The 7,948-nt window shown below is 31.0% G+C and overlaps 1 protein-coding gene across 1 annotated transcript in view; it reads right to left on the reverse strand.

Annotated features, from left to right (window-relative positions):
* The window catches only part of LOC107440642 (plexin-A2), a 471,562-nt gene that overhangs the window by 295,555 nt on the left and 168,059 nt on the right, over positions 1–7,948 (reverse strand). The window contains exon 3 of the mRNA XM_071184823.1: positions 6,653–6,701. The gene's annotated coding sequence lies outside the window, so the exon portion shown is untranslated. The remainder of the gene's footprint in view (positions 1–6,652; positions 6,702–7,948) is intronic.

Here is a 7,948-nt window from a genome sequence, read left to right on the forward strand (position 1 = left end):
AAAACAGTATTGTATGAATTGAATTTTCCAAAAGCTTTCCGTAATTTTTTAACTCGGAGAAATATTTCAGCAATAGCCGTGTGTGGATTAGGGGATATAAAGCATTCGCTTCCTAATGAGGTGTCCCAGGGTCGAATCCCAGTGGTAGCTGGTCGATGCGCTTCTGACCCACATTATCAGTTTTGAATACATCCCCGAAAAAGTAACATCTGTAATGACCCAGCCAGCCTGAATCAGCCGTATATTGATTAGTCTAGCCGTATTGAATAATCTAGCAGTATTGATTGAATCCAACAGTATTAGTTATGCTTATTGACAAGTAAGAAAAAGTAAGCACGAAATTTCTCGTTTAGTTGTTAAATTTTGGTTTAAAACCAATTAGGCGAAATTTTTTTTTTTGTTGCTGTGCCCATTTTTGTAAATACTAATTTCGAACTGTTCTCGTTTACGTAAACGAGCCATTTGAGCCGTGTGCATATTTGAAAACTCGCAGGTGGTATTCATGTGCATATTTAAATACTTGCAGGAGGTATTCAAATTAGTGTCAAAATAATGATTAAAAAAATCACTTATTGAATTTCCAACTTTAAAATTACTCTTCAATGAAAGAAAATCGAATCAACTTTTTGAATTCGGCATATTCTAAACGTTGTCACAATGAAGACTCAGAGCACCCTTTTCATCCGACTTTAGAATTGATAAAGTTGTTAAAAAAATATATTTCTCACGCTGAAAACAATAAATAAATAAAATTTAAAAAAATCTTTTCTGGGTTCACTCCGATTCATTTCAAATCATGGGTTGCAAAAACTGTCTCAATGGATGCTTGTCGTCTGATTGGTTTTCAAATCCTGCCTGTGTACGTGTTTCATGACGTCACAAAATATTTTTCCTCCTTCAGCATTCATATTTATATTGAAATTACACTCTAGTCATTAATTATACGTTAAATAATAAAAAGAATTCAAAAAATACTTTAAATTATTATTATGTAAATACATTAAAAATGCCTACTAGTGAAAGTTAAAAAGAAAAACAGCAGCGGTCGCCATAGCAAGGCATGCAATGACGACGCATGCGCACTGTTTACTTTTAGTCTTGAGTTGAAAAAGTCTGTGGACGCCATCAAATCCGAACTAAGACCCATTTTGCCAATGGATAATAAATAAATAAATAAATAAAAAACAGAGCCTTGACTATTATTATTTGAATCACCTACCTACTGTACTTAATTTTAATTATTTATTCAGCAGAATCAACCTAAATGCTCAGTTATTTTAGTGAAGACTGAATCAGTGTCAAAATAGTGTTTCATATTCAACTACACTTCATTCTTTCTTTATGCAACAACTCAACGTTAGCGAAATAAATGGCGTAAAAGAGCTCCAAATGTTCCGCGATTAATGGCGCCAATCAATTATTCCACCGAAATTCAATTCTAATCACCTCTCCAAAAATACTTCCGAAATCGTTAAATGAAGTCATTCGAAGTTTTCTGTTCAGGTGTCCTCCACATTTAATTAGCCGCTGAGAGGTTGACATTTATAACTTTGTCCAAACGGCTCTCTCACGGAAATGAAGTAGAGGGGAGTTGAGTTAACCCTCGCCTGCCAATCAAAATTTTTCTTTCTTTTTTTTTTTCATTTTCAAAAGAATTTGTTCTCCTTAAATAGCGTTTAATAAAAAGTACGGATGAGTTGCCTCACCTTAACACCAAATGAAATATTTTCATTAATTTTGACAATTTTCTCTGATTTCAGGAGAATTCTTTCGTTCACTTTTCATTCTCTCCTTTCCATTTTGAGTAGAAGAAGCAAACGACTTTTACAGAAATATGAACACATCGCCATCGAGAGTAAATTAAAAAAAAAAAGTTTTTAACTATGTGGTGCGGGGGAGGGGAAAGTATTTCGACCATTATTAAAAGCAGCGTTTCGCATCTTTTAATTTTCTTGCTCCTGGAAAGGAACATGATTGTTATGCTCAGCGAGGAAAATATTTAACTTTCTCTTCGGTGAAAACCAAAATTAGGAAAAAATTTGCATATTTTATATATATATATATAAAAAATTTAAAAAAATGGGATTACTTTCAAACTAAGAACAGTAGGGACTGAAAAGTTTTTTATTTTATTAATAAAGAATGATTTATAGTAATTTAAGAAGCTGGAGGATGGGAGAAAAGCAATATAAATTACGAAATTTAACAAAAAGAAATTTTCGCAAAAGTATGTATTATTCTATAGATTAACGCATGCATGAATAATTTTAAATTATAATTCAATATACTAACCACATACATGTTTCTTACCACTTACGGAAGTATGATTTAGTTGTACGCAAGTTGAAGTTAAGTCTTTGATTTATTTTATCAGTCTTTAATTTAATTTACTAACCACATACATGTTTTTAACCACATGCGGAAGTATGATTTAGTTGTACGCAAGTTGAAGTTAAGTCTTTAATTTAATTTATCTGTCTTTAATTTAATTTAATTTAATTTACTAACCACATACATGTTTCTAACCACATACGGAAGTATGATTTAGTTGTACGCAAGTTGAAGTTAAGTCTTTAATTTAATTTATCAGTTTTTTACTTAACGAGATGTTTTATCAACAACTTCTAAAAGTTTCTAGAGATTTTAGAGATCTAACGCAAACTTCATAAACCAATTCTTCCTTCTTTATTAAAATGCTGCTTTCAATTATTTAGTTTCTTCTGAGTTATAAATTGTATTATTGCACCGACCACAGCAGTGACGTCAAGTATCCTCAATGTTACACGGATCATGGGTTAGAGTTCCCTTGCCGTCAGGCTAACCGTGGAAGGTTTTCCTCTCCGTATAAAGCGAGTGCAGGTTAGTTCATCAAAAAAGTCCTCCACTGAGGCAAATTTCTCCCAATATTTGATCCAGGATTTCCTTTGTCTTCTGGATTGTGTTTAAAGCTACAGAGTTGAACATTACTATAGACCAGCGGTTGCCAAACTTTTTTGATCATCGACCCCTACATAATTTTTCGAAATCTCCATCGACCCTCATAAAAGTAATTTTCTGTTAATTAAAATAAAACTCTATTAGACACTGTGTTTGTACATTTGTTTTATGATTTTGAACATTTATTAAAGTAATAGTACATAGTGTAACAATAGTTTTATGGAAAATATACCAATGTTGAAATATTAATATCTTAATATTTATGAAATAATAAGTAATTATAAGTAAGTAGAAATAATAAGTAGAGTAACAACGGATTTATTGCTTCTTAATCAATGAGATGGGTGTGCCTGGTGTTTTTTTGCAAGGTTTGCTATATTGGGTTCAAAATTGGTCAATTTTAATCTTAAATCCCTTCGAAATTCCACGTTTAATTTAATTCTGTTCTTAGTTAAGATTGAATTTGCGTGACTGAAACCGGCTTCAACCATATGGGAACTTGGAAATGCTATCATAAATGGCTGAGCTATTTCGTAAAGTCTTACATATTTATGTATTATATTTATATTTGTCCAAAATTTGCTTATTGTTAAATTTTTAAAAAGCTTCTTTGCTTCAAATCCCCATAATAATTCAGCAAGCTCATCTTGCAGGTGATGTCCACGTTTTCAATTTGAGCAGAAAATGGCACAATAATCCAATCAGGGATGTCAATGTTTTCCAAATCAACAAAACGCAGTTTAAAATCGTCGCTCAATTTTTGAAGATTACCTGTATATATTTCCAAGCCTTCTTCTTTTATTTCTAATTGTTACATATCTGAAAAATACTGATAATCCTTCGACCAATCGACCCTTCCGGTTCGGATCGACCCCCATTCGACCCCCTGACTCATATCGACCCCCGCTTACGTTAAATAGACCCCTGGGGGTCTATATAGACCACTTTGGCGACCTCTAGTATAGACCGAGACACAAAAAATTGGGTCCTGTTCAACGACGATTATAAAATATAAAAACAAAATACTTAGTACTTCAAGATAATAAATCACAAAGGTTTTTTTTTTAAATCAAAATATGCACAAAAAAACAAACAAATATTATTTGGCATAGAGGTAAAATCTGGTTTCACGAGATTCATTCGATTTATTAAGTACTGTAGCACTTGCTGTAAAGAAAGCTAAATAAGAATCACCCTCCATTTAAAAGAGAATCTTATTTATTCTGTTCCCCACGAATAGGATCTGTATTTGCCTCTGAATAAGGGACATTCTATTTTAAGGACACAGTAAAAGGATTTAGAGCTAAACCCACGTTTTCAAAAGTGCATTTTTAACAATATACATTTTTAAACGTGTTTTATTGAACTCGGAATAATTAATAAATAGTTCACACTAACCTTTCACTGTCAGAATTGTTTTTTCGAATTTCCGACCCCCCCCCCCTACCAAAAAAACCCATTTTTTTATTGCCAAAAATTAATATATGAGAAATCCTAAATTCGAAATATTTTTGTTAGCAAGCAGTGTTTTGCTTAAGCTATAGGTACTGAAATATGTGATATGTCCTTACAATACACCCAAGTTCTTATCTTAAAAAATACACTGTGATAACATATTTACTATCTATATTGATGTTAAAGAAAAATATGTGCCTAAAATAATTATTAAAATTAGATAAAAAAAAATATTTTGGAAAATAATTTTCCAACATGACCTTAATAATTTTCCAATCTTCACACCATAATTATTTTGACCTGCAACGGTTACACAAATGAAAGCGAAATTACAGAAAAGTACAAAATGATTTAGATTTCAATTCAAGGAGGGAAATCCTACTGAAAAAAATTGGCGCTAGTTGCGCCCTCTGTTAGCAATATTCAGAAACATAAAAATAATCAGGGGATGTAAAGAAACAAGTAAAGTAGAGGGGCGAATTCAGTTTCAATGATGCAATTTTTCTCTTCGTCGCATGGCATGCGACTCTGATTATACGGGCACAAAATCGTTGAAGGTATGAAATGCGACACCGACAGAGGGGGGAGGCGGTTAAACTATCCAAGAGGAAGAAGGACCCTTTATAAATCTATCTCAAAAAACTAAATTTCCAGACACCATGTTTTCAAATACATCGCGTAACTTTAATAATAAAAAAAAAATAATAAAAAACAACACTTTCCATTCCCCGCCATTTTCAGGTATAAAATATTTGGCAACCTATATTTATCGCCAAAAAGTATCATAAAAAGGGTTCCATTTGTGCAGATACTCTAGCGTGAGTCAGGCCGCAAACTACTGCACTTAACAACATAAGACAGACGAAAAAGAAGGGGGCATATTTTTATACCCCAATAAACCAAGACTTTTTTTTCTTCTTTTTACTTCTTAGAGGGGGGAAAGAATCCCCCCTCTATCATCAAAAGCCGGAATCAACCTGTAATCAGAAACTCATGAGCGTAGCCCTTGTAACACTACCTCCAGGGGGTAGAGACAGTTAAAGGACTGCTAAAAATCGATTTTTCTGGAGGAAGTTATAAAAAAGTGGCGGACAAATTTCTTTTGGTAGCCAATTTCGAGATAAGGCTTCTTTCGATATGTTGTGTGGAAGTTAAGGGGGGGGCAAAGAATGATCGCTCTCCCCCCTATTCGGTTTTCAACGAAATTCTCTTGAAATTTTTTTTTTTTCGTTTTGTTTAAAAGATTTTACGGTATTTCTGATTAAAAAGTAAACCATCGCAAGTAAGGAGCATAGTGGATAAACACGTTGAAAAAGTTTTTAGTGAATGTTGTAAAATTTGCTTTTGAATATATAAACGTCAAGGAAGTTGTTCAGAAAACATTTTTTTTTAAAATTCTGTTTTTCGATTGAAACTACAGCTTACCCGATTGCATATTAACACGTTGCAAAGCTACGAGCTTAGTCGAAGAATTGTGGAGTTCATATTTTTAGAAAATGTTATAAAAATTGCTTTAGAATATAAGCATTAGGAAGCTATTCAAAAAACGCGTTTAAAAACTTTCTAGTGAATGTTATAAAATCTGTTTTTGAATATATAAACGTTAAGGAAGTTGTTCAGAAAACGTTTCTTAAAAATTCTGTTTTTCGATTGAAACCACAGCTAACCCTATTGCATATTAACACGTTGCAAAGATCCTAGCGTAAGCGAAGAATTAAAGAGTTAATACTTTAGAAAATGTCATAGAATTACCTTTTGATTATAAACATCAGGAAGCTATTCACAAAACATTACTTAAAATTCTCTTTTTTGATTGAAACTACAGCTTTCATGATTGCATATTAACACGATGAAAAGCGACGAACTTAGTGGAAAAACATGTGGAGTTAGTATTTTAAAAAAAGTAATAGTTTTTTTTTTGAATTTAAACATTACGAATTGTTCAGAAAAAGTTTCTTGAACTTCTCTTCTTCGATTGAAACTGCAACTTCATTGATGTATATTACTTTCCTGATTGCAAATCAAAGAACATTGGAAAAGCATATCGAGTGTCGTAATTTTTTTTTCTATGTGAAAATTTAATTTCTCAGTGAAATAGAACATTTTAAAGCCATTGAATTGGCATTTTCGGAGACAAAAATAGCAATACGTCAGTTATCTGCTCAAAACGTCTGTTACCTGAATGCGCAAAATAATTTAGAGTTTAATTCATTGGTTAATGCACCACTATATTTTCAAGGAGTACACAAACTAAACTTACCTGTTTTTTTTCTGATAACTTAAATTTCCAATACTAGATACGAATTAACCTGCAAAGAAAATTTAAATCATTATTGTAAATACTTTTTAAAAAAAGTAAAAACATTTAACTGTTCTTTGCTTAAAAAAACAATGGAATTTCAGTAAAATATTTAAAAGAAATGTTAAAAAGATCTACGAATTAACAAAAGGCCACACATTAAGTATAAAGATGCGGAGGTTTAAAAAAAAATTAACTTAGCATTATTTATTTATTGGTGATAACACAATAGACATAAGTGAAAGAATAAATGCAACAGCTTTTTAAATTGCTTTCTAATTATTTGTTTACATTAAGTAACTAAATTCCGAATTCAATTATAACAGGACAAAATATTTACCTACTACTACACAATTTAAAAATAAAATGCTTTTGCAAAAGAAAGAGTTTTATTTATATAAGGAGACCAATTAACATTACTAGTTTGGAGTTTTTTTTAAAGAAAAAAGTAAAAATAAATGATTACAAAATAAATATTTACAGTCTTCAGACTTATGGTTAGGAAAGCGTCAGTAAGTGACTTTAAATTTAAATTATTGGGCATTAAATGTAGTTTTATTTTTAATTAACATTTTGGTAGTTAAAAAATCATATCTTAAAAAGAGGAATTATATCCTAAGACCAATATGAGAGTTACAGCTAATGAACAATCTAATCTTTCGTAGACTTGAAAACGGTTCATATCACTTTTAATCAAAAATCGCCTACCTTTTTTCCTTTTCTTCTTTTTTTTTTTTATTGTAGAACTTGATATAATAAAACTAAATTTCGAGAACAGCACAAAGTAAATTGTTCAAAATTATCAATATATTTTTGTTATTACTACACATTAGCCATCAACCCAACCTCACACGCATACACAAATATATATATATATATATATATATATAAACATATATACAATTGGCTTATTTTAATTAAAACAAGGATAATTTGAAATCTTGTGGCAGAATGTTTTTGAGCTATCTGCGACTAAACTCTCCAGCACTAAGATCTAATTGCAAAATACTTTTAATACAAACAAACATATATGTTGCTAATTTAAAATGGCAAATATGCTGTGTTAACAAAAAATAATAATAATGATTTTCTTAATTTAACACGAAATAATTTTTTTTTAATATTATGGGTGATATTCTCACATTTTGTTGGTAGGAAGACACACACTTTATTAGCTTCTTCGCATTTTGTAAATAATCATCACAATAAAAAAATATTAAATATCATGAAATCCGTAGTAGCAATTGCCCCCCCCCC

The sequence above is a fragment of the Parasteatoda tepidariorum genome, chromosome 9, assembly GCF_043381705.1.
Source record: "Parasteatoda tepidariorum isolate YZ-2023 chromosome 9, CAS_Ptep_4.0, whole genome shotgun sequence".
Classification (NCBI taxonomy): domain Eukaryota; kingdom Metazoa; phylum Arthropoda; class Arachnida; order Araneae; family Theridiidae; genus Parasteatoda; species Parasteatoda tepidariorum.